The 26,892-nt window shown below is 51.0% G+C and overlaps 1 protein-coding gene across 2 annotated transcripts in view; it reads left to right on the top strand.

The window, feature by feature from the left end:
- Positions 1-26,892, top strand: part of SLC24A3 (solute carrier family 24 member 3) — a 114,467-nt gene that overhangs the window by 36,642 nt on the left and 50,933 nt on the right. The gene's annotated exons all lie outside the window — the stretch shown is intronic.

Genomic DNA, 26,892 nt, shown 5'->3' with positions numbered 1-26,892 from the left:
AGACTATTCTCTTAGTTTTGCCAAAGTGTATGTGATACATTCTTCAAAAATCCATCTTGGGTTCCTCAGCCTCCCGCTGGAAACTGCTCTGGAGGGTGAATGTGGGACAAAGCAGATCTTGGAGGCCCCTGCTCCCTGACTGTGCACCAGGGAGTTCTCCCTGGGGCTGGGGGTTTGCCTCTGAAAACCAGGGCGAGGGGCTGCAGTTAAACCCAGCAAGAAAGGATTTGGCCCCTCTGGGGGGCAAATCAAATCAAATGCAAGCTGGACCTTGCATTCCAGGAGGAGAGGGAAGTTCTGGCTGTTGGGGCTCCAGGGGACATAATTTGTGCGATCTGGAGTAAAGACATAATTAGCTGGGCTGGTCTTCGAGGTTGGGGCTGAGCAAACACTCCCAGGGCTTTCTTACTTTTCCACGTGGGCCCCAAACCCAGACAAAGCCATTGCACGTCTCTGAGCACACGAAATCGGTTTATAGCCCTGACGTAAGGGCGTGTCAGAAGTGCCCTGGCAGGAGAGGATGATTAAAAATGCAGAACCCTTTGATAGGGGGAGTTTCTCAATTTCTTTGAGGGAAATAAAGCCCTTTGCTTGGATCCGAAATTAACACAAAGTTTAATTTGTTGCACTTGTTTTAGTTCATCAGCTGGGCCGAGGGTGAACTCGGGTGGAGATACGTCAGAAAATTAAGCTTTACCCCTTAGAAAAAACCACAAAGGCTTTCAGCTGCCGTTGTGCAGGAATTACAAGGTTGGAGAAGGGGGGGGAAAGGCAGTTTTTAAAGCCAGTAGGCTGGTTCTTTTTATTTACTTTCCTTTGGGAAACCTTTTGAAGCGCTTTTCTGCAACTGTGAGGACTCAAGGATGTTTTTTCATTGTTCGGTTGCTTTTCTGGTTTTGGTTTTTAACTTCCTCGTGATGGAAGCGGGTCCGACCCTCCAGTTCCGTGAGGTGGCACCGGCGGAAGGCTGCTGGGCTGTCCTGCAGGGCAGCTGGCACGTGGGGCAGGAGCTGGGGATGAGGATGTGCCTTGTCACTGGGCTGAGGGGAGCCAGGGGCGTGTGTCCCCTGGAGAACCATGCCCAGCTGGGCAGGAGCTGTTGGGGCTTCGCTCCTGCCTGTCCTCGGGGCCAGCTCTTAGGGGTTCTGTTGGGGGGCAGGTCTCTTGGCTGCTGGTGGCTTTGACTCTGCAGGGGGGAAGGAGCCACATCCATGGCTCCACCGTGTCACCTGTCTGGCAGGATGAGGGGCACAGGGAGCTGAGTGGCACCCAGGAGTCCTTTGCTGTTTTCTCCAAGTTCTCCCAAATTTTGGTGTTGGGGTCAATGTGCAGAGGATGCTGCGCTCTGGTGCTGAAAGCCACAGGCATATGGCAGTGGTAGGACTGGTTACCATGGAAACCTTTCAGCAGCATGACATCACCAGCACTGTCACATTTAAGCTTTTCAAGGCTTTTTGGATTTCAGGAATTACATAACTTTGGAGAGGTTAGGCTGGGGCTTGGATCTAATCAGTGTTCAGGGTCTTAGTTGAATTACACTTTTAAAAAAGCCAAACACCCCAATCCAAAAGTGCCTGGCTGCACTGGCAGTGGTGGTTGCAGCAGCAGTTGCTGCATGGGGGTGCTGGTAATGGAGGCTTTGCTCCTCTCCTCTGTCACAACCTGCCCTGTTGTGACCTCCCAGAGCTGCGCACAGCTTTGCTGCTCCTGAGTCCTAAGGGATGCAGGAAGGGAGCACAGGTTGCCCATGGGAGTCGAGGCAAGGGAGCGTGTTCATTTGGGGGTTGGACAAGCTTTGTGCTGTCCCAAAGGTGCTGAAGATTTCCTGTGGAGATCCTTTTGGGGTCAAGACACCAGGGGGCCCTCATTCAGCCATGCTGGGGGTCAGGAAGTAATTTGAATTCACACGAAGGTGGCTTTATGTGTAAGGGTGTCCGTGGGCATCGCTGCCTCCACTGCTCCAGAGTGACGTGTTCCGGCAGCGTTCGTGCTCTCGCTGCGGCCACACACCAGAACATCCCCGTTGGGGCTGGGTACTGCTCTGACCGTGCTGTGGATGTGCAGTGAACCCAGTCGGGTCCTGTGTGCTTGAAGTGCAAGCTTTGAGGCTTTCTGGTCAGCTTGGACAGGCTCTGCAGGCCCCGGAGCCTCAGGCAAGCTGGAGCCACTCTGGGCTGGGGGCAGCAGGAACCGCTGGCCCAGCTGGGCTTGGGCAGCTGCCTCAGCCCCTCACGCTCTGGCAGTAACAGCAGCACGGAAATAGCTCCCTGGAAAACAATTCCATGGGTTCATCCTGCTGCCTGTAGGTGCTCTGCACAGTTCTGTGCACAGCTTTTGATTTAAGCCTTCTGGCAGAAGGAAATGTTTCAATAAGAAGAAAAAGCAAGAAGTTTTGTGCAGTCCCTTTTCCCTCTGGTTGCTGGCGTCCCTGAAATAGGTACCCAGCTGGGGCTCCTGATGATTATTGTGACAGAGTGTTCCTGTGTGATTGACTCCTAATTTTTATGTTTATCCTGCTGGGCAGTTCCGTGCAGGGAAGACAGCAGCATTCAGTATCTCCCAGCTGCCAGTTCACTTGGAAATCTGTTCTGGGAGTCGGTAAAGTGAAATACATGAGCTAATAAGGTGTTAGCAATGATATTGGTGTTTCTCCTCTTCTTGAGAAGTTATTCTTACCTAATTTGTGGTTCTAATCGAAGTGATGAGTCTGCAGCAAACACCCACCTTTGTAAATGATTGTGTAGCTCACGTATGGATCCAACTGCCAGAGACTGTCCTGTGAGTGTTGGCATGGCTGGAATCTGCAGTGGTGTGGGGAAAAGAGGAAGGATGAGCACGTTCTTCATATTTACTTTGTCACCCAGTTTGTGCATGAGCACTTCCACAGTTGGTGTCATCTCAGGGTCTTCTCAGCAGTGACACATATTTTTGATAGCAAGGCCTTAAACTTCAGCATCTAAAGTGCCAGATAAGCATGAAAAATAAACAGGCATACTGGGCACCTGGATGGTCAGCAGCGAGGGGCTGCAGTGCCCAGGTTGGGGGTTTAGAAGCCTGATGTTCTTTCCCCATTGGTGCTCAGCTGTGGGCAGCCCAAACTCGCCCTGCAGATGTTCAGCACCACGAGTGAAAGGAGATTCCTGTTCCTGACTGTGCAGAGGAATGGATCCACACCTGGGAGTGTACCAGGCAAAGGCAGGGCAGTGGTTTTCACCTGTGACTGGGGGTCTGGCTGGGGGGGTCCTCACCTCTTTCAGAATGTGGGGGTTTGTCCTTTCCAGGGTCCTTCTTTCACGAGGCTTTCCTGTCTGCTTGTCCCTCCGTGAGCTTGCCTCTGTCCTGGTGGTGGCTGGGAGAGCCCCTAAGAGTGCTAATGAAGGACTTGGTTCATCTTGTTCTGTAATTTCTGGATTGGATGACAGCTGGCTGCTGAGCCAAGGTTGTTTTTTTGTTTTTTTTTTTTTTTGCTTGGAGCAAAAGAAAAATCTTCATCTTGTTTCTGGCTTTCTGTATTAATTTCCTAGTAGTTGTTTGTGTTCACCATTCTGCCCAGTAATTTTTCATATATGTGAACTTCAGGAAAATACTCTGTGGTTTTCTGTTAAATGCAACTTAGTGTTTTTCTGAGACATTCAAGGCTGAAGCTCCTTGCAGGAGATTTGGAAATAATGTAACAGTGGGGCAATAAACCCCGTAGGTAATGCAGAGAAAGTCTTGAAAGATGCTGGATTTGTTTTTAACCACAGAACAACTGCTCCAGACTTGGGGTTCCTGATTTGGCATTCCTGATTGTAATGATTTACAGCAGTGAAAGGCAGGTTAGTTCTGGGATTCTCTGGAACAAAAGATTGCCTGGGCCTGAGAGGAGTGACTTATCTTGCAGTCTGACTGAGGGGAGGTACAGCATGAAAATGAGGGGAAAAACTGAAATCCACTGTAAACCAGTATGTCAGATTCTTAGCAGTGGCTGGAAGGTTGTCTGGGGCAGTAATACCCTGCTGACAGTTCTCAGCTGGCACGGTTCAGTGTTCCTGTGGGGAACAGCACCAATCCTGCCCCAGCCACAGAAGAGCAGTGTTGTGATCTCTGCGTGCTGAGGGGGTCAGGGTTGGCTGAGCCCACCCGTGTGTCAGCACCTCCGTGGCAGCTCTGTGACAATCCCTTGGTGCCAGTGTGCAGCACCGAGACCGTGAGGAACTGCTCGCTTGGCTGGAGGGAGCAGGACACTATAAAGACCCCTCCTGGTGTCGTTTCCTCCATCGGGGTCCACCAGCTCTTCTGCCTTCAGAGATATCAGGGCCAGCTCTGCATCTGAGCCACAGAAGCTAGTGCCTGGCAGGGCTTGGAATCCCAGACTGGTTTGCTCCAAGCCCCATCCAACCTGGCTTTGAACACTTCCAGGGATGGGGCAGCCACATCTCCTCTGGGTAACCTGTGCCAGGGCCTCGCCACCCTCACTGTAAAAAAAACTTCTTCCTCATATCTGACCTAAACTGACCCTCCTTCAGCTTAAAACCCTCCCCCCTTAGCCCTGCTAAAGGAATGAAGGGTTGCATTGCAGCCTCGTAGCTTTATGGAGTGTTACCTGCGGGAAGGCAGCTTTTAAGCATTATTTATATTTTGTTTATTTATTTTATCAAAACACTTTTGTGTATGTCATATCATCTGCAAGAAGAGTGTCATGCCTAGAACGATTCATAAACCAGATGGCATTTTACTGCCTATGGAGAGTTAATCTCCTGATCTGTTTGTCTTTTACCTGTAATTGTGTATGAAAGACAACTGTTATTTTAAGGAAAAATGATTAAACCCCCCATTTTTACTTAGCTAATATCATTAGAGTCCACATACAAAATTTTGTTTTGCTAAATAGGAAATTCCTGTGACTGCCTCCACTGAGGGAGTTGTCCGTGCTGGTATCAGAAAGGCTGCAACCTTTTTCTTCTCCAGTAAAAGGTTATGATTAAGGAAGATCAGGCTGAAAAACCTCTACTTATTTTAAAGAGTCAGAAACGCTGCAGTTGAATAATTGCAGCCAAAACTAGTTGCTTCCACCCTGTTGAACGGGGGGACAGGTACGTTCACCTGACAAGGGTCAGCTGTAACCTTTCCCAGCCACCCCTTTAGGAGCCAACTTCCCCCTGTCATCCTGTGCCAGCATCTTCCCATGGACCAGAGAGCTGCTGGAGCCAGGAGCTGGCCCTGGCAGGGCTGGAGCCTCGTGTCCCACCTTGCGTGTCCTTGGCTCCACAGCACTACAGACCCTGGTGAAACCCCAGAACCACAGTGTCAGCCCACTTTCATCCTGTCCAGCTGTTCCTGCTAAGCCTGGAGCGAGGGACCTCTCCGTCCTCTGCAAGTGACTGGGGGCAAGTCCTTGGTCATCCTGCTGGGATGGGTGGGCTGGTCCTGAGGGATTGTGTGGTCCTTCTCTCTCAAAATCCCCAAGCTTCAGCAGGTGGGCGATGCCAGAAACCTGTGCTTTGGTGTGGGTCACTTACAGCTCTTGTCTGCTCTCCTCTTGTGTTTGTGTGGTCTGTCCACTTGCCTTTGCTGACATCAGAAGCAGTTCTTTGCTCCTGACAGGAACATAAGAAGGAGTAACTTGGGAGAGAGCCAGGTGGATTTTATTGCAGCCTTGGACATCCTCAATAACATTGCCTGGTCTCTGCTGATTTCCCAGTCCTCACCATTTTGTTAGTAACAGATTAGAGAGAAGACAGTTCGACTTTGAGCCATGGCCTGAGCTAGTTGTTGTGGCAGGCAGACATCAGTCGTGGTTTTACGTGTCAGCTGGACACGGGGGATGGCCAAAAGGAATCAATGCCCGCTCCACAGTGTGGGCTCCCGTGCCAATGCCAGGGTCACCAAGCTTGGGTGGCTCTGGAGGGCGATCTCACTCCCCTGGTCTCTCTCTGCAGCACAGGGATTAGGGTCACTGGGCAGTGCCACTGTGAAGTGAAACTTGTTGGAGTTCATGCCACTTGTGGTAAAGCAGAAAGGGAGTAAATGAATCTTCCAGGTGCACTGCCCAACTATGTGACCCTAAAATGTTATGCTCCTGCAGAAGCAGGCAGCCTGGAAACAATTTACTAGAGGAGTTCATCAAGATTTGGGTCTTGGGTTTGGCCTTTTCTTATGCATTTGTTAGTGGCTTGTGTACAGAAGTCAGAAGGCACGTGGCTGGGAGTTGTGCTCAGAGGAGGACCAGGCTGTCTTAGGGATGAGCACAACAGCCATAGCTCTGAGATGAGGTTCACAGCACAGCTTCTGCACGGAGGGAAGCCAGGTCCTGAGCTCTGGCACGTGAAGGGTTTCCAGCAGAGATCAGAAAATGTTCGTGCTCCAACACACAGCTCTACTGAGAGCTTGTTAAGACTGCTCACTGCAGCGGTGTGAGCACACTGACAAAGTAATCCAGGCTGGAGCAGGTAAATGGAAAATACTGGGATCATCAAGAGACTGTGAAGGCTCAAAATAAGAAACCAACACCTTGGTCTTGTTTAGTGCAGCCTAGTAAAGTAAGTGCTGTTTGAACACACACAGGGGTAAGCGCTAAGCTGGTGGACAGGGCTGGCACGAGAACCAGGGCATAGAAATTGGCAACAAATAAATACAGGCTGGAAACCAGAAACTTCTAGCCATGAGATGGGCAGTCTGGAATAGCTTCCAAGGAAAATCAGACCAGCCCCAAACCAGGAGCAGTGAGGTCCCTGCTCCAATCCAGTGTTGTGCAGGAGGGCTCTGGAGGACTGGCCTCCCACAGTGCTACAGGGTGATGTTTGTGTGGGTGCCAGGAGAGCAGAGCGCCAGTGTGGAGCAGCCTGCTGGGACACATGGTTGGAGGAGTCCCTGCCTCAAAAGCTGAGGGTTCTCAGGGACCATATGCATGCTCTGCCATGCTTCATCTCTGGGGCAGCAGGAGAGAGCACTGGGATCCCGATGTTTGGGCGGGAACGTGTTTCTCCTGTTTGCTGAACTGCTGTGAGACAACAGAGCTGAGCACAGCTCCAAGGAGCCCCATCACTCCAGGCTGGTCGCTTTGTGTGCTGCATGTGCTCCATCTCCAAGAGAAAACATTCCTTCTGCTTGCAGCCCAGGGTCCCATGTGCTCACCCACGTGTTGAGAAACAGCTTGCAAATCACTATCTGATTGGCATCCAGCCACTAAACTTCCAGTGACCTGCCTGCTGATATTATTTTGTGCACTGCGTTCTCCTGACATATCTCTGTTGAGCACGTTGTATTGTTTTTGGAATAAATATGAGGGTAAACAATAAAAACTGAGAACAGCCGCCAAGGATGGAGGTGAAACATAGACTTTGTGGCTGGTGTTGGAAATAGGATCTTCGGTCTGGCTGCCCTCTCTGGAAAGGGGCAGGCACGTTTGAGCAGTGCCAAAACAAAGTGACTTGACCTTTGCCATCTCTTGGTGCCAGCTCTAAAGGTGTTGTATGTGGAATCTGGCTGGTTTTGGATCTTGCCCCATAGAGCAAGTGCTGTGGGTGAGTGTCTTTAGTGTATTTAGGAGGTACAGGGAGTTTCTGCAGTGATCCAGATCTTGGGTGAAGCCCCTTGACCCTTTCCTGAGCAGGAAGATTGTTAACCGTGTGTTTTCTGTCCTCATGGAGCATCAGGCCTGTCCTGGGTGCAGGAAGGTCTGACCTTTAAAGTGCAGCGAGCAGGTGTGGCTGGCTCCAAGGGAATCGAGGGCATCAGCAGTCACTGTAGGGACTGCAAGGTGACAGAAAAGGGCACATTGGTGTCACTGACTGTGTGCTCCTGGGGCAGGTGAGGGTGGGCATGGCCTTAAACTGTAAATTGCATGATAGGCAGGAAAGCAGCAGGCAGAGGTGTGATTTGTGAGCGGTTTTGTGTTCCCGGTGTTTCTCTGGGGTTTATGATCTGTTCATTTCTTGTTGTCAGTGACAGGACCCTAGCAGAGAGTCTGAGGATTCCCTCCACGGCCTGGTGCCAGGGAGCTCATTGAAGGTCAGCTTGGGTAATGCCTCATTAGAGAGCTGGACAAGCACTGCAGTACTGCTTAAATGCAAATTCCAATGTTAGGGAATTTGGTTGGTTCTTTCTTCTGTTTTAAACGCACCTCCTGTTAGAGATGTTTCAGCCAGATCTGCTCACTGACACCCCCAACATGGGAACACCTAAAACTTCACAGATCCCTTGCAAGTGTGTCCAGTCCCAGTTTAAATGAGCACATTATGTTTCAGCTTGGCAGCAATAAGAGGAACAATGGGGAAGAGGGAAAAATCTCAGAGTTAAAAGAGATTTCAAAAACACCTTAGGAAATGTTCCCAAACAGCCACAAACCCTCCCTGGGGATCCTCTCCACATATTAGAGCTCCAGCTGCTTATATCAAACAGTTCAAAAAGGAAAACTTGGCCTGTGCAGCTCTCGATGGAGAGAAAGTGGTGATGGAGTGCCAGAGAGTCTCATCCAGTGCAGGAAAAGCCCCCCCTGTCTGGGGCTGACCTGTCACGAGCCGGGAAGCCTTTCAGGAAACTAATAGGAAAATGCATTAGGTGGGGGTGGTTATGCTTTCCCTGTGAGTCGTCCAAGGGTGTTCTGCTTGGCAGAGTAATTCTTTCCCCATGGCCGTGGCAAAAACGTTCTGCTTCGCTGAGTGACCCAGCCTTGCTGGGGGAAAAGGGCCTTTTTAAGTCTGTGGCAGTGGCAGCAGGTGCTGTGGGAGGAGCGTTTGCTGGGTGTGATCCCTGCTGGTGCAGGTGGACGTGGTTCTGCTGCAGCCACCTGGAGAAACCTGCACAGGGGGCAGGGGGAAAAGCCAGGCAGGGTAAGGGCAGAGGGAAAACTGCTGCCTTGCACGGGCGGGGGGATGGCGTGGGGACAGCTGAGGTGGAAAGTGCAGGGTGGAGGTTTTGAAGGCAGGGCTTGTGCTTTGTGGCGAGCTTGACAATGCTGGGGTTTCTCTCTGAAAAAGCAGTGGGGTTGGGTTGTGGTGAAAGCAGCCGTGGCCATCCCATCAGACAAACATTGACAGCTCTTTGTGTAACTGTTGAGTGCTCTCAGAGGGGGAGAACTTCCTCTGAAAAGCCTGGGAGGAGGCTGGAGCTAAAGACATTCTGTGGAGCCAGTAACATTTGGACACATGTGAGTACTTGATCTGGAAGCCAGGCTGGACTCTGACTCTGTACCTTCTGTTTGGCACCTGTGCTGCAACTCCCCTTCCCTCTGGCACATGCAGGGATAACTCCTTGCAACAGAATGTTCTTGATCTGGTTTGGTTAGCAGCGGGGCAGGGAACTTTCTTCCACCCAGTCACTGCATGCAAATTGAGATGACTTTGAGTACTTAGAGGGGCCAGATCCTGCTCTCAGTCCTGACGCTAAATCATGGCATCGACAGCGAGCCCAAGTGTTGGTCCCAGGTTTCATCAAAGTAACCAAGCCCTGGGATGGGGTGTGTCCTCCATCCTCTAATGTGTGGCCTTATTCCTTGCCTCAGGTCCCCTGCAGGGGGTCTGGAGCTCTGAAGCTGTGATATGCCCAGCTTGCAAGGCCTCTGGTAGAGAGCAGCCCTGTTCTGCTGTACCTGACAGCATCTGTACTGCTGTGGCTGCAGCTGCTCCAAACGGAGGGAACACCATCCCCAGCCACTCCTTGCCCTGTTTGGGCTCTCCAGCAGGCAGCTGTCTGCCATAAGGGACTTCTTTGCTGGAGTTTTTTTTCAAACCAGCTCATCTGGTAAAGAGATGTGCTCTGGTGTCAGTCCGCTGGTGGTCACCTCTGCCGAGCAGTGAGTACCTGGGAATGGTGACCTGGTCATGAGCTGCAGCAAGGGGTATATTCAGGGCTTCAGACATATTGGAGGCAGCCAGCAGAAAAGCTGTCCCTGGTTTTGGTTTGCTCTGGCTGAGCCAAGTTGAGAGGGAAATTCAAAGGCAGAGAGCTGAATAAAATCAGGGCTTTCGGAGGTGGGAGGGAGGCATTTAACAAAATCATGTACCACTCAAAGCAGAGTGGTTTGAGTCCCATAAAATCAGGCTTTGAGGTATTTCTTGGGGGTTTGGAAGGGGTGGGGTGGTTTCTGGTCTGATGCTGAGCCTGGTGGAAACGTGAGAAGATATTTTGGCCTGTGAGTCTGAAAGGCAGTCCCTCAGTTCCCTGCTGCCTTGGTATCTGGTGAGGCACTTCCCCTCCCTGCATCTCACTGTGCTGCTCAGTGCAGTGTCATTGATAAGGTCTGTGTTGTGAGGGTGCTGCGGGGATTAGTCAATTCTTTGCAGTAGTTTTGGGAAATCTCATGGAAAGGAGCCTTAGAAGTGGAACAAATTACTATTTGTGATCCAAACAGTTTGTCCCTTCTTGCCCAATTCCGAGTTCACATCTTACCAGCAGTTGCTGTGTGTCCCGGTGCACAGCACAACCACCCATCATTTTGTGACTGCTTTTGTGAAGGACTGTGGAGCTGTACTAGTCCTGGCCAGTGCCACAGCTGCAGGGGCTGCTGCCTCCTTGTCCTGTGAGCCCGGTCTCCTTGCTTGGCTCTGTGTCAGATGTCAGCACAGATGTGCTGGTCACTCCTGTTGCTGCCATTACGTGTTTTGTTGTGTTCATTGTCGTGGAATCATAAAATTGCTTGGACTGGAGGGCACCTTTAAAGGTCACCTAGTCCAACCCCAATTATATGGTGTTTCTTCCCTTGCTTAAATTTGTCCTCCAACTCTGTGGTGGGAGCTGAGTCCCATGTACAGCAGTTGATCCTTACCCACACCATCAGTGCAGTGGTCCTTCTGTCCTCTTCCTGTCCACTTGTCCTGCTGTCACAGTGGGGCAGCAGCATTGCTGAGGGGCATATTCAACATGTTGAGAGCTGGGAATGAAGGCAAGAGCTCCAGTCTTGCTCCTTTGGCCCAGTTCAGTTTCCCACACTGAGGATGGAGTTACTGGAGCTTTTCAAGGAGGCAGCGTTTGTGCTGCTGACATGTTTCTGAGCTTCCTTCTTCTTTGCTTTGAGTAGCAGCACACATTGTCCTTCTGGGTGCTGTTAATGGCCCACCTTGGGCACTGCCCACTCATGGACCTTTCTGCAGATGCAGTAGGGTGTTGTCCTGTATCATCCCTGCCCCAGTAGCAGGACCTGGATCATCCCTGGTTCAAACGAGACTTGCATGGTGGGACTTAGAGGGTGCCCAGGGCTGAGAAAAATGGGGATGAGTTTCCCAGTGCAGGGCAGGGAGATGCAGCTCCCTCCAGCTGTCTGTGGGAAGGGTGTTTGGGTCTGTGACCCAGGAATGCTCCTGTTTTCCAGCTCAGGAGCTGCTGTGCCTCCTTCAGGAAAGGACTGGAGGATCAGAGCTGACAGGCTCCTCTGCCCAGGACTGCTTTCCTCTCCTGTTTGCTGCTGGAAACTAACAGTGCAGAGAAATAAAGCAGATACTATATCTGGCTGTGTTTATCTTGTTCCACAAAATAGCCGGGAGGATTTTCCTGGGTGAGGAGCTGTGGCTTCTGCTCTCATTATTATTCAGCTGCTCTTTGGTGATATTTTGCTTCTCTGAGACCTGCCTTAGAAATATTGCTGGTTGTTTTATGAGGGCCCATAGCAGAGGTACTGTAAATCTCTGGTGTTAGATGAGTGACAATAGCTGTGCAATATTTTACTTTTCAGCCAGGGCATAAGAAGCACTTTCACAGTGGCTGGTTATTAGGCACTGGTCGGGCAGGCACGTGCCAGATTTAGGGCTGTGTCATCCTGAAGGACAGGGATTGTGCCTGTAAGGACTCTCCTGTTCAAGAGCACTGTGGTTTCAGCTGGCAGAGCCCAGGATCAGGTTTGCTGTCATTAGGGCTGTGTTTGTTTCAACAGCCTCCTTACAGTTTGTTGGTGTTGATGTTTGCACTCTGCCGAGGGTGAGGCTGCTCCTGGTATTTCTAGTTTTGAGGTGTTTGTGATTTTCTCCAAAAGCAGATACTTAAGGAATCCAGAGAGAAGGTGCGAGAGCTTCCATGTGCATTGAAAAACGTAGCCTTGCATCACTAGAGAAACGCTCTCCTGCAGATCGTGTCCCCAGTTAATTTTAGTAATGATTTCTTTAACAGTGCTCTCTGTAAGTGGTTCTGCATTCACCCCGTTGCAGCAGCACGGATCCCGTTCACGGTCTCCTCGCGGAGGTTTCTGTGCTGTGTTGACCACAAAGCGTGTCTCCTTCCAGTGCTGTGGCTGCTGGCTGATGCCAGTTGTGATCAAAGCCTTTCATTGCAAACCCAACTTCTAGTGTGTTTGGGATGATGAGAGTTCCTGAGCACGTGAACTTTGTGAAGGCAGCCCTGAGCAAAGGGGGAAGGGGTTGAGGCTCGTGGCCATCGCCCCCTGTTATTTGGGGCTTTTTCCTTTCTCAGCCTTCCAGACTGTGGGCAGCTGTGCAGCCACTGGGCAGGAGGGAGGCAGAGGGGATGCTCACCTTCCCCAGGCCATCAGCAGAGGCACCTTGGCGTCCTGGAGCTGTGAGAGAGAGGAAAGGAAGTGTCAGGAGGCAGAAAGGAAAAGCAGAATTATTGTTTTTATTTGCTGCCTGGGTTGCAGGAGGGGCAGGGCCTGGGCTGTGCAGAGGGCAGCAGGGTTGTGGCTCTGCACAGAGGTTGCACAGGCTGCCTGGACTCGAGCAGAGCCCGCTCCCAGACCGCTGTGGTTTAACCAGCACACAGAGCCAGCGAGCTCTCTGTGGACACACAGCAGCAAACTGTGCTGCCTCTTCCTGCAGAGTGATGGGATTAGTTTGACAAACCCCTTCTCGGCCACTGTTTTCAACCCTGTTACCCTGTAATAACTTTTTCTGTCTGACTGATGTGGAATGATAACCGGGGCAAGGAAACTGGCTGCATTTTGAATGTCTCATGTGCCCAGGTTTTGTGTCTTCAGCTGTCAAGGAAAGGGATGCCTGTTGACCCATGGGGGATCTGATGGAATTAGCAGTGGCTCAGAGCTGGCAGGAGGCAGCACTGGAAGATGCAAGTGCATGGTCTGGTTTCTGTAGGCCTGATCTGTGCACTGGCACCTGTCTGAGCTGGGACCTGTTTGATTACTGCTTTGTTCTTGTCTTGGATGTCACAGCTGTGCTTGCTGTGATTTGTCCTCCACTTTCCTTGGCAGGGGCTAGAGGGGTGTAAGGTCCAAGGAAGAACCTTGGATCTGAATCTGTGATTACAAAGGAGCTGCTCTGGAGAGTCCCCTGAGCCATGTGTGACTGGGAAGGGCCTGGCAGAGCTGCCAGCCAGGGTACTGGCTGTCTATGCTGGAGACATTCAGAAGCGTGCTGCTGAAGTTGATTCCAGTTTCCCCAGTCACTGCAGTGGGAACAGAGCTGGCCCAGGAGCCGAGCATCTCACCTTCCTGTGGGCAGCCCCGTGGTGCAAGCCATGCCCGAAGCAGCCTTGCTGGCTGCTCTGCAGGTATCGCTCTGGGCTGGCCTGGCTGATGGCAGAGGCTGGCATTCAGCCACCTGCAGATCCCTGGGTTGAATGCTCTCCAAGCTCCCGAGAAAGCCTTTCAGTAATGCTTTTCCTTGGACCCGACGCGGGCGCTCCGGAGGGTCCGGCGGGTTGTTAGCATGCACGGGCGTGCCTTGCCTGGCTCTCAGCGATCCCCTTCTCCCAACCCGCTGCAGACACACAGTTTCACTGTTTCGTGCCCGTTTCCCAGAGATCCCGGTGGCCCTGAGTGCCGCAGGGGCCCAAAGCTTGGCAGTGCACAGTGTCGTGCCCTTGGTCTTTCACCAGCACCTGGAGTTTCTGCTCCAGCAGGACTTCCAGTCGCTGTGCACACACCTCTCTGCATCCCCTCTGGGTCCCTGCCCTGGCTCTGAACAGTAATCCATCAGAAAGAGGTGCTGTGCTTGGGCTTCTGTGTGGCTGGAATGATACCTGGAAACACACTGGTGGAGACCCTGTTGGGGTGCACAGAATTTCTCAGCAGGTGCACCCCTGAAATGGGAGTGTTCATGCAGGAGAGGGCAAGAGGCCTTTTTAAGGCTGTTTGCAGATTATTCACCGCAGGGAAGTGTAACAGTTATGCAAAGGTTATGCCGCTGAGGGGTACGTGGTATTTAGCTGTGTGATAGCCACTGAAATCCATTGCCCTTCTGGCTAAACCTCCCCAAAGCTCTCTGGAAGGGCCTGGCATGTGTTCCCTGAGCGTGACACAGCAGCATATAGGTCAGCAGAGCAAACTGGTCTTTCTCACTGTGGGGCTGAGGCTGAGCCTCCCCCTGGCACGATGAGTCCCCAGGAGCAGCTCCCAGCCCGGCCTGCTCCCCACAGCTGCTCACGGTGTGTCACTCCGTACCCGCTCACATCCCCGCCTTCGTGTCCCTTGCTGGGCTGTCACGGCCATTCCTGCTCCCTGTGCCTTTGGGCAGCCAGCCCACTGCCAGGCCTCTGGCTCGGCATCCTCAGTGCTTTGTCTCTAGCCTGGTGAAGTGCAGGGAGATGCCCAGCAGCCTCCTCGGCTTTGCTTTAAACGAGTTTTGTCTCCTTACAACCATTAAAACTGAAAGCCATGTGCTATGTGAATGGATCTTCCCTATATTAATGCTCTCAGGTGCTCTGGGTCACTTCTTATTGCAGGGTGTGTACGGGCTGTAAGGAAGTGGGGTTGGACTGGTGGGATCCAGTGAATTTACAATACGAAATGCCTGAATTTTAAGCGCCTGCGCTTTTCCCGGTCCCAGCTGAGGAAGAGCAGTGCTGCGGGTTTGCAGGGCGGATCAGAGGAATCAGCACTGTCCTTCACAGGTGCCTGTGCAGCAGGCAACAAGGTACTGCCCTGGTTTTAATGGGAATTGCCCTCCTAATTGCGTGTCGAGGTGGGAAGGATGGATTTCATGTAAGTCAGGGCACAGGCAGTGGCCATGGAATTTTCAGTTTGTGCATAGCAAATGTTTGGGAGTGGCAGCTGAAGGTGGTTGATGCCCCTGCGTGGGAACCTGTTCTGAACCCAGTGGGGTTGCAGGTGGGTCCTTCATCCCAGGAGAGCATCCACAGCTGCCAGTGAAGGATGTGAACTCCTGGCCCTGCTCTGCATGTGCACTTCTTCCAGAGTCTCTGGAATTTGCTCAGTGGGAAGCATTGTGCCATGGGAGATTCTTGTCAAACGTGTCCCTTCCCCAGCTCCAACCCTGCCAAGAGCAGGCAGGGGCTGTACAAAATGTGTGTATCATGTCTTGTTTCTTCAGGGATCAGTCCTTCACACAAAAAGACTTCTTGTGGACAGGAATGCTGCTTTCTTGTTTTTCCATACAACTCCTGCCTCTCTTTTGGGAAAATGCTGGGGATAGTTGTTGATGGGCCAGTATCACCAGTGTCATGGAAACTGGTGGTGGACAAAAGCTCTGGAGGGGCAGCAGAGCACTGTTCTGGCATGCTCAGGGAAGAACAGGCCAGAGGAGGCACTTTTTCTGAGCTTGTGTGCCATCATGTAGATGCTTCTCATTTGCTGCCCCATAAACGTGGCTTCTTCCAGAGTAATGAAGTTGTAGCATATCCTCTGGAATTGATTGAAAGACTAGTCTGCTGTTGTAAGGTATAATCCCACTTTAAAGACTCTCTCATTTAAAAAGATAATCTTATTTTAAGACTCTTGATAGTACTGCAGCAGTGCTTCCACTTAAGGAGGAGGGGGAGGAAAAGAACATAATTGGGATAAAAGAGAAAATGAAAAAAGAGCCTGGTAGTACCTTCATAAAACAGATGGTCCATTCTCCAGCCACATGTAAAATAGAGTTCTGCCTGTGTGGGGATTTACATGTAATTACAGCTGCCCCTGTAGCTTCCTCTGATGTTCTCTGAGGAAGGAGGAAGCGAATTGTGTGCCTGCTGTTGTCCCTCTCCTAAAGGCCTTGGAGGCCTCATAGTGTGGAGACTGCACACATCCATGTCCTGGGATTTCTGGTGCTCCAACCAATGTTCAGCCAGGAAAAGGCACTGAGGAAGGAAACCCCCACCCTCTTGAAAGGACCCACGTTTGGTGACTCGCCACCTCGCTAAATGACCTATGTTTGGATTGAACTGCAGCATCCCAGGCACAGCTGCAGGGTGGGAAGCCAAAGGGATGGTACCTGGTCAAAGAGCAGAGCGAGGTCCATGGATTGGATCTGACCAGGGCAGCCAGGGGATGGGTGCTCCTGCTGGGAGGCACAGCAGTGGGGGCTGTGTGGATGGCTGGGATGTGTTGGGCAGTCTGAGCATCCCCTGGCTCAGGGGGACAGGCAGGCTGGGGGCAGCCCCCAGTGCACCCCTAGAATGAGGTGAAGGTCAGGAAACCACGTAAAAACCTCATGGTGTGGGTTTGTTCAGGCTGGAAAAAGAAAGGGACAAAGAACGGAGGAGAACAACGGGCATGTGGGTGGAGACCACAGGAAAAGCCTCCCTGTATAAAAGGTTTAGCTGCCATTGTGTATTCTCTGCACAGGCAGGGCAAGAGAAAGCCCACCTATGCTTGCAGTATGACAGCTGTTGGTCAAGTTACCTCAAGATCCCTTTTGGGAAGAACAAATTCTCAGGGATCCACTGAAATCAAACCCTTCTCTTGTCCAACTTTCTCATGTTGTGTGAGGGAGGTGAAAGGGTTCCTCCTTCCTCTCTGCTTCTCCTTTCTGCCATCCCAGCAGACAGCAATGCGTACTTTTTCCCTGTCAGCACAGAATGTGTACAAAAGTTTGCATGTATAAAAGAGATAAAAAACTTAAATCATCACAGAGAGGAACAGTTCTGTCACCTCTTCCATGTGGAAGTAGGGCTGTATTCTGATTGAACCTCTGAGGTCTAGTGGTTGTGGTGGGAGGCTGTGAGTGGGGGGTGACAGGAGCTGCCACTGATGAAGGCAGTGTGCCAGTCAGCGTTGTCCCCCACGATGCCTTCCCTGCCTGCTGACGTGCTGCCTGGCTGCAGTGGGCTCTGCCCTTCTGCCACGTGGCTTTGCTCTGGCAAGAGCATCCAGTGAACTGGAGGAAGGGGTCAGTGTAAGTGTGGTCTGGGGCACGGTCCATGGAGAGGAGCACCACGGCACCACCCCACCTTCCCGGCAGCCTCGTGCCGTCAGGCTCCACAGAGCTGGCATCAGCATCCTCATTTGGGAGCTAATAAGCGTGAGGCATCCAGATGGCAGAAATGATGTGTGTATTGTAGCAAAGCTAATGCTGTAGCCTGGTGCTAATGCAGTGTTCCTTGGGTATCGGCAGCGATGTTCTCTTCTAAAATGGTAATAAAGGGCACATTTGCTTATTAGTAATGAATGTCAAGCCATTCACCATCATGGAAATATCCTATTTCCATGACTTTGATAAATAGCTGCTGAAGCTCATGAATTTTTAACAGTAGTCCTATATTTAGGGGCTTTCAGTTTCTGAGAGAGATAAAAGGCTCTTCGGAGATGGAGTTCTGGAAGCGCCTTGTCTTCTGCAGCCGCTGGTACCTATTTAAAGCCAGTGTTGTCTTTCTGATGTATGAACAGCGTGTTGACATTGACTGATATGATTTTTATGCCGGAGATTGGGCTCTCAGCCTGCCTGTCACCACAGAGCAAAATGTGTAATGCAGAGGGACCTGCCATGTACTGGGCTTCGTCTGCACGTGGTGCGTGTTCACTTTTCCCCACAGTTAGGGTATAGACCCGACTCCCTGTTGCCACGAGGCTCTCCTGTTTCAGACAGACAAATGTGTGCAGCATTGTGTGTGTGTGTGTATGTACATGTGTGTGTACAGAGGTGAGTACATGTCTGTCCATATGTGCGTGTGTGGCCTCTGTAAGGCCCCCTCAGAGGCACACGTGTGGAGCTCACGTGGTGAGTGTGTTTTGGTGCTGGATGGGGAGTGATGTGCACACACAGAGTGAGCTCTCATGTGAGCAGGGCACCTGCCCCACCACGGCACCGCCCCCTCTCCTGCCAGCACTCGGTGTCCCAGGGGCTGTGGTGCTCCTCCAGCTTGGTATGTATAGTTCATCAGGGAATGAATGCAGTTAGCCAGAGGTAAAACCACGGAAATCTCTTAACTATCTTCTGTTTTGTGTAGAAGCCAGCTAGGAGGAAAACAGAAAAGCAAAAGTGAAATTCATCAGTGGAACCCCAGAGGAAAGGGCAGGACCCAGCTCTGCCATGTGCTGGAGGATAGGCCTTGGCTGTCTGTCCTGCCTGGGCTACTGGGAGCTCAGAGCAAAGCTTGTGCACGGGCTTTCCAAGGAACTGGACCCTGATGGCAAGACAGTGATTTATCAAGCTTCTTGGGACAGCATGTATATCAGTATTCTCTGAGATGGTTGTTGGCAAGCACATGACTAATGCATGTAACACTGAGAAAAATGGTGAAATCTCAGTCTGGAGTAAGGGAATTGCTGGTGGCAGGGTAATTCTTAGGCTCAGAAGCCTCCCAGTTGAGCCTGGCCCTGATGAAGTTTGCAGTGTGATAGCTGAAGAATTGGATTAAATAATGCCCAGTCTGTTAGCAGGTGACAGTGGGGACGTGTCAGGTGTGCAGGTGATGTGAAGCACTGAGGGTCCTGGATACACCTGGAGGAGCAGACAGGCATTCAGAAATCCTGATAAACTGAAAAAGGGGCTTGAGGAGATGTGAAGATGTTCGAAGGGCACAAATAAGTGCCTGTGCTGCAGCTGACTGCAGCTGTCTCCCAGAGGAGCTGGGCTTGGGGCTGATCTCAAGCCGAGCTCAAGCTAATGACATTGAGATGCCTTGGGAAAGGCTAGCAATCATCCTGAGAGCTGTGCTGCTTTGTCCCCTGAAAATCCTTCCCAGTGTGCTTTTCACTGCAGGCAAAGGTAATAAACTTTCACACGTGCTGTGTAAATGAGGGTTCTCTCTGGGGTGAGCTGTGACATGGATGGCTGGATGACGAGAGCAGTCCTTCGTGTGGTGGTGAATCTTTGTGGGAGTCTGGTCTTCTTTAGGCGGGTTTTTGTTGGCTAATTTCAACAGTGGTTTATATCAGCAGAGTTGCCAGTACTGGGTGTGGGTTATAAGGCTTTTTGCAGCAATCATCCTTTACATTTGAGGGAATTGTACTGTTTACATCCCCAGGAATTCCCTTTCAGTGTACCTTCATTGATCTATCAAAGTAAAGGATTGCTCTGATTTCCCTCTTACAGATACATTACTTAGGTATAGCATTTTAACCTTACAATCTTGGAATGGAAATTTTTCCTGCTAGTTTTATGTGCAAAGAGCAAAATGATATCTGAAGTGTGGAGCTCTCTCTGATTTGCTAAATATATTTACGTAAGATATAAGCACCTGAGCACTTTAAGCACCTTGTGGCTGACAGTGTTGGAATGGAAAGGATAGCTTTGCTTCTGTTTGCTTCTGAGAGGGGAAGGGACCAGATCCTCTGTGTGTCGGGAGTGTAAGCTTAAATGGAAAATGCTGACAGGCTTTGGGGTCCTGCCCTGTGCTCAGGGTGCTCCCCAGGGGATGGGATGGGGGCTCTCTGTCACAGGGGGGCTGCCCTGCCTTGCTGACCAACTCGTCACTGTAGAAGAGACAGACCACGTGGCCTCATTATCTGGAATTAATCTCCAAATAACGGTAAACACTGATTACATCAAAGTAAGAAAATAGTTAATGGGATGCCTAATGTAAAATAACAAAGAGACTGTAATAGCTTTAGGCATTTAGACATCCGAGGGAGCTTAAAGCGTATTAGAGTTGCTCTGCAGATGAGCCTGGACAGTTTAAATGTTGAAACTCATTTGCAGGCAGTAAATCCCTGCCCTGAGAGCATGTGAGAGGCAGAGCCCATGGCAGCCTCCAGGCTGTGCTCCGCTCTCCAGAGGCTGCAGGGCTGGGGCAGCCCAGAGCAGAGCTCACCTGGGCCGGGCTTTGCTGGGCGTGCTGCCCTTGTAGGAGGGCAGGGTGGGCTCGATGACCTGTGAGGTCTTTTCCAGATGGTTCTGTGGCTGTAGGACTCACTGTCCCTGTGCCATGCTCCGGGTGTGGGCACTCTCCACCCTCGTGCTCGCGGTGGCATCGCTGTGCTGCTCCCCAGGCAGGGCTGGCTTTGGCTGCCCCGTGTCGAACCTGCCTCTGTGCCTGGACACATGTTTAAGCCACAGCTTTGACGTGTTTTGGGCAAAGGCCAAAAGTTCGATTCTTTGGAGGTTTTTTTGTTTGTTTGTTTTCCTGTGATCCAGGTTCCCAGCCACCCCTATAGTGGGGCTAAGGCTGAAGCATACAAGGGGAATTTGCTCCCCTTCTTTAAACTAATGACATCCCTGCATCCAGTACTTGGGATGCTGAGAGATTAAGTCACCCCTCCCTTTTCTCCCCAGGAGAAGAAGAGAGGTGATAGCAGCATCTCTTCCTTCTCAGGTGGCTTTATAAAAGTGCTTCTTGTAACAAATTGCCTTTTTTGGTTAGCCTGCCCATGGATATGAACACCATTTAAATATCTGTTTTCCAAAATAAAGCTAATGAAAGGGGGACTGGATTCAGTTCCAAATCAAAAGAAGTCTGGGGAACTTCAGAATAGCAGAATTAAGCCAGTAAGTTATTAGGAATTTCTGGCAGTTCATGTGAGGACAGGAGCCAGCAATGGATTTGTTCTTTTCTTGCTGTGGTTTTGCTAAGAACCTTCCTCATGCCAGCTATTTCTGACCATGGTGTGTGGCTGATAATGGATCACTTTGCAGAAGTATTGCATTTGTCAGGGGAAATATCTTGATCCAACACCAATGGTCCTTGGGTCTGTAAAAGGTATAACACTGGCAGTTCTGTGAATACCTCCACGCCTTTCGTTCTGCAGGCAGGAGTTGCTGCTTCTGTTGGGGGAACCTGGGGGCACAAAGCAGAACAAAAACTGCTGCAGAATCCCAGAAAGCTTTGGGTTAGAAGAGACCTCACAGACCACCTCATTCTGACCCCTTGCCATGGGCAGGGACACCTTCCACCAGCCCAGGTTGCTCCAAGCCCCATCTAGCCTGGCCTTGGACACTTCCAGGGATCCAGGGGCAACCACAGCTTCTCTGGGCAACCTGTGCCAGGGCCTCCCCACCCTCACAGGGAGGAATTTCTTTCTAATATCCCATCTAACCCTGCTCTCTGTCAGTTTAAGCATGCATATATATATTTAAGAAATTTGACTATAGCGTGGTCAAGGGAAGCACAGGAATATAAAAGCTCAGAGGTCCTGGGAAACAGTTGCCAGATTCTCGCTGTAACAGAAATTAGTCTTGTACCGAACAAAGGAAAGTATAACCTTCTCTTTCAAGGTCACTTGCTGCTGTTATTTGACTTAAACTCTCTCTGAACTATATGCTGCTGCATATTGTTTATTATTTCTGATTCCTTCCCCATTTGTGTTGAGATATAGTTACTTGCTGTCCTAGGATCTTGATGCACCTCTGACCTTGCAAGTGATTCTTTGCACTGAAGCCAAGGCAGAAGCTTTTTGACTTCACAGGGGCTCTGCTTACATGTGGGGGTTTGTTCCTTTGAGGCTTTACTTCCTGCAGCTGAGGAGAGCGCTGGTTTCAGGGAAACCTCATCTGGGGGGTGTGTGCTCTTGGCACAGCAGAACAGCCCCGTGGTGGAGCAGGAGTGGAGCCTGGGAGCATGGTGCCACACAACACACAACCAAGAGAGTCTGGAGGAAGGGGGGACAACAGGGGAGTGCAGGGTTGGGCACTTCATGTGCCTCGTTCGGAAGGAAATGCACTTTTCAATTTCTGTACAACTCTGGGCATCTGAAATGCTAAAGATGTGACAGATGTGCATGGAATGACAAACAGCTCAGCTGCTGGGGACGCTCACATAGCCACGCATGCTGTGTACGTGTGCATGTTTACACCCGGAACAAACACCCCTCCAGTCTAAACCCACAACCCTGGCCAGAGCTTCCCTTCCTAGAATTGGTGCTGCGAGGCAGAAATGGGGCTTCCCTGGAGCTGCAGTGCCGGCTGTTCCGTGGGTGGGTGGAGAGGGCAGCTTCTCTTCAGCGTTTCCAGGCAGTGATTTCTCTCGAGTGCTTCCTCCAGAGTAGGAAGGAGTGATGTTTGTTCTCACTTCCCATGCAAATGAGCTGCCAGTTCTGAATTCCCCGTGGCACATCTCGTATTCCCATTCTTCTGTCTTCTCCCTCCTTTCTTTCCCCCAGCCCGTGCATAACTTACCCAATAGAAATGCAGACCCTTTTTATTCACACCGTGTCTGCTCTGTCTGGCTCATCCCACCAAGAGGCACCTGTGAACAGGTACAGGGCTCAATAGCTTCAGCAGGGATGCTCCCACCACTCTGCCTCCTGCTGCTCTTGGCAGAGGAGCTGTGGGATAACTGCTGCCTGTCGTGGAACTGTGCCTTGGACTGGGCTGTTCCTGTCCCATTGGTGAGGAAAGCTAAAGGTCAGTGAGGGGGGAAAACCCCATCTGGTGTGGTGTGAGATGACAACTGCAAATTGATTTAACTTGCCCAGAGCTGCAAATTGATTTAACTTGCCCAGAGCTGCCAAGCCCATGGGGGTATCTGTGTGGCTGCTTCCCCTGGCCCACAGAGGGTCTGCTCACGGGTGGCACAGACAGAGCCTGGCACAGCCACCCTGAGGGGTGGGACAGTGCCTCTGGGGGTGCTGCAGGATTTACAGCGGGGTGCTGCACCCCTGTGCTGCTTCGGCCACTTGTTTGCAGCAGTTAAGTGGAGACATGAGCAAAACATTAGCAAAATGTTTTATTATTGATGTATCAGCACACTTTGGCACTCTTTGCATTTTAGGTCATGCCACTGCAATGCAAACACCGTTTTCACTTGGCAGGCAGTGAAACATTTATGTGTATGTAAAAGGTACTCGCCCTCCCCTCAGAGAGAATTTGACTGATCTTATTGGTTTTAAAGATAGCTAAAGATGTTCACGGTCCCTTGCCTCTCTGGTGCCACATGATTTCAGGGTGTTCCCCTGGGAACAGGGCCTGTGTGCTGTGCAGTGTGGGGCTGCCCGAGCTGCTCTCCAGGCAGTGGTGGCCGTGAGGCTGAGCAGATGCAGCAGTTCCTGAGCCCCCTCACCCCCCTGCACCTGCAGGTCCTCCAGGTCCCTGCTCCCTGTCAGGGACAGACCTCGGGGGTGCAGGGGCTGCTCACCTGTGTAGTTGGGGCTGTCAGAGCTGGTACTGTGCAGGGATGCTGCTGGAGCTCAGGGAATTGGGTGAGACACTGTGCAGGAGGGTGCTGAATGTGATATTGTTGCTTATCCTGAACCAGGCAATAATCCTGAGCTTGAGTTTAAAATATGATTCTGAGGATAGAGGGGAAAAGGTAATTAATTGTTTTAAAGTTTTTTGTTTCCCTGTGTAAAAAAGCTGGATGCAAAAAATGTTATCTCAGTTCACATCACAAGGTCTGCTCCACTAACATCTGTCCCTCATAGGTGACAACAGAAGTCACAAAGACCCACTGAACAAACATGTGGGGACGTTCCTTGATGCCTTTCTTTGACTGTCCAGTCCAACCTGGCCTTGGACACTTCCAGGGATCCAGGGGCAGCCACAGCTTCTCTGGGCAACCTGTGCCAGGGCCTCCCCACCCTCACAGGGAAGAATTTCTTCCCAGTACCCCATCTAACCCCTCCCTCTGCCAGTGTGAAGCCATAATGATGTTCCCTCGGTTCCCTGTTCCTGCGGTGGTTGCTGCCAATGATGTATTTGCTGGCACACTCCGAGCACCCGGGGCTGGGCACAGGAGCAAACGCTCTGTCAGCTGGGCTCCCTTGAGAGCTCACCCCCAGCTGCCTGGCACAGCCACCTCTCTGGGTGTCTCTGCAGCTGCAGAAGGGTGGTTGGGCCTGGGACTGTTCATGGCAGTTGCAGCAGTGCTGGTGCTGTGAATGCCAGTGGTCCCTGCGTGGTGGTGTTGCGTATCTAAATCCCGGTTTCTAATCCAGCCCGCTCTTGTCAGCTTTTCAAGTCACAGCTTTCTGTAGCCATACCTGCTGCCCAGTGCTTTGGAAGAGCTCTTTGGAAAGCAGCAGGCAAACGGGGGCCACTGGGCAGACCACTTACCCCACAAAGCTGTGGACAGGCACAGGCTGGGCCTCTCACCCCTGGGTAGCTGGATGCCTTGGGGTTGCAGAACCTGGCACTGGCTGGGTGTTTGGATGCCCTGGGATAGAGGAGCCTAGCACTGATGTGACTTACCTCTGCCATGAAAGAGTTATGGGGACAGCATGAGAAAATGAACCAAGGCTGTAAATTTATGAGTTTTCTTTGCTGGTAATTCATTGGCCAGGCTGAACATCCTTCATCTCTGAAAGCAGTGGCAGTTTCCCAAGGGTTTTCTTGTCCCCAGAGTAGGTACACTGGCTAGCAATATAAAGAGTTCTTTAAAAATAAGTGGATGTTGCAACTTTGAGAACTATTGATCCAGTACAACATTGGGTTTTTTAATAAAGAATCCTTTGGTAGAGGCGGAAACTTTAAATAGGAGAGAGAAGGGAGTAGCAGGGAGAAGGGCTGTGAGAGGTGGCTCTCCCTGAGGGCTGGTGCAGCAGCACCCTCCCTGCACAGCACCCTCCCTGCTCACCTGGTCGGGGCAGGGCTGAGCTGGGCTGTGCAGGACAGAGGCAGATCTGTGTTGTGCCAGCAAATCCTCGCAGTGCAGTGGTAACAAGGATCCTTCTGTAAGTCAGCTGAAGCCAGTGCTGAACAGGGCTCCAGTCTGAGTGAATCCCACACTGATTGAGAATGAAAGGACAGCAATTCATTCCAGCTCATTGTATTGTGACTAAAATAACTTCTCCTGGGTGAGTGTGGATACAAACTTTTCCTCTGGATCTGGCGATCCCCCTGTGATGGCTCCCCTGGGAGGGAGCAGCAGCTGGCCCTCCACTGCTTTGTCACGCCTGGAGTTGTGCTGTGGCTGTGGTGGGTGCCCTGTGCCTTGCTCTGGGAGCTGTGGGCTCCCTTGTGTCCTGCTTGTGTCCTGCACAGCAGCCACTGCCTGTCTGAACACCTCAAGTCCTGTGTCACCTTCTCACTCCTAATGCTCACCTGCCCCTGTATTATTTGACCTCCTTTCCAAAGCTAATCCGCACCTTCCTAATAGTCATCTAGTTCCAATTACTTCCAAATGCTAATAATCCTAATACTTATTCATAGTTCTACAAGTTGCCAGCACAAGGTGGGGCTGCCCCCCTGGAAGGAGTGTTGTGTTGAGCTGCAGACTCCTGTGCTGGGGTTTCTGGGAATGTGCCCCTCGCTGAGTGAAAAGTGAACCCGAGTCGTGTGTGCTGAGGGCTGGAACGCCCGGCCTGTGGTGGGAACGTGTCAGGATCGTGCCTAGTGCCCGCACAGCAGGTGTGTGTGGAGGGGCTGAGCTGTGTGAAGGTCCTGCCCTTCTGCTGCTTCCAGGCTGATACCTGCCTCGTCTGCAGGACCAGAGCAGACTGTTAGCCAGAAATATTTAATTCTTTCAGTTTAGGTTCGTTGGCAGCGCGGTTGGGTTTTTTTCCTGTGCAATCAAAATAAGCTTGGCAAACTCTGCCTCTATTTTCTGTACAAAGGCTGAGGACTCTTTTAAGAGCAAAATAACAAACTGTCTGAGCTTTTATGACCGGCTAAATAGGGCAGCTGTTGTTGGAGTGGTGTTCCAGCAACACCCTTTATTTCTTCTTAGAAAGGAGCTCCTGTGTTTTGCAAAGCTCTCCTCTTATCTGTACTCATCTGCACCTGATGCAGCTAATAAAAATGCAGCAGATTTCAGATTTGCATATATTACTTTATAATTGCATGCTTTCATGTGTAACCCACTAAAAGTGTTTGTGTTCAGACAGTGTCACAGGGAACGTGGTGATGGACGCTCGGATTGTCTCCCATAAAGAGGTGCATTTCCCCGCAGTGGGAGGTGGGAACCTGAACCTGAGGGAGGACTAGTCACTTCTGCTGTGCACAGAAAGGAGGGCCAGGATTCCCAGTCCCTGCCACTCAGCAGCTTGTGCTATTTTTGTCCTGTTTTTCCCCTGTATGCCTTTACCTTGGGTGCACTTGAACCTCCTCGAGACTCTTGATAAAGGGATTGGATTTTTATCATCTGTCTTGTATTGAATGTAAAGTCTGGGAGGCAGCTGCAGGAGGGAGGGGGAAGCACACACATGAGTGTGTGTGTGTGTGTGTGTTAGCAAACCATTTTGAGTGTTGCTGCAGGCAGACCTCCCCCTGTTTGCTTTGCTTGTGGTCTGGAGTGTTCCTTAAAGCTGTGATGTCAGCACTTGGTTTTCACACAGGGAAGTTTTGCTGAGGAGAGATGAATCCTTTCCACCTGATTTAACCTCGTTGTCTTCCAGCTTCCGTAGCGTTTTGTGTTGCTTGCTGGGGTTTTTCTAACACCTGTCCTTGTGCTGGTACCTGCCTGACTGGTTCCTTAGGCTGCACACCTAAGGAGGTTTTGGCAGCCTTTGTCAGCACACGTGCTGGGGTGGGAGGGGGAAGGCAGCCTGGCAGTGCTAGTTCTGCCTCAGAAGGAAGAAGTTCCAGCTCCTGGCAGGTGAATCCTGACTGGTGATAAAATGTCAAAGGTATTGCTGGTTCTCATAAAAGAGAAAGTTATTGCTGATGTTCCTTCATTATATATATTTTAAAAGTACCAACTGTTCTGCTCCAGTAGCTGCTGCTAGTTTGTTAGGACTCATTGTAACATTTACCAATCCATAGGAATACAGTTAACAGTATTAACCTAAGCCTTTGGGGAAATTACTGTGTGTAAAAAAAGAGTGTTTTCCTCCTCAGGTACATTGCCTGGGTAGAGCTGTTGCTTGCATGAGTAACAAAATTAAGATGTAGCTCCTTTCTGCTCAGTTACTGCTTCAGAGGCAACAAAACTGGGAGAGAGAGCTGGGTTGTTTTTCCATTTAATCATCTGTGGCATTGC

This window comes from Chiroxiphia lanceolata, chromosome 3 (assembly GCF_009829145.1).
Source record: "Chiroxiphia lanceolata isolate bChiLan1 chromosome 3, bChiLan1.pri, whole genome shotgun sequence".
Taxonomy (NCBI): Eukaryota; Metazoa; Chordata; class Aves; order Passeriformes; family Pipridae; genus Chiroxiphia; species Chiroxiphia lanceolata.
This window is presented reverse-complemented; position numbering and strand designations above follow the sequence as displayed.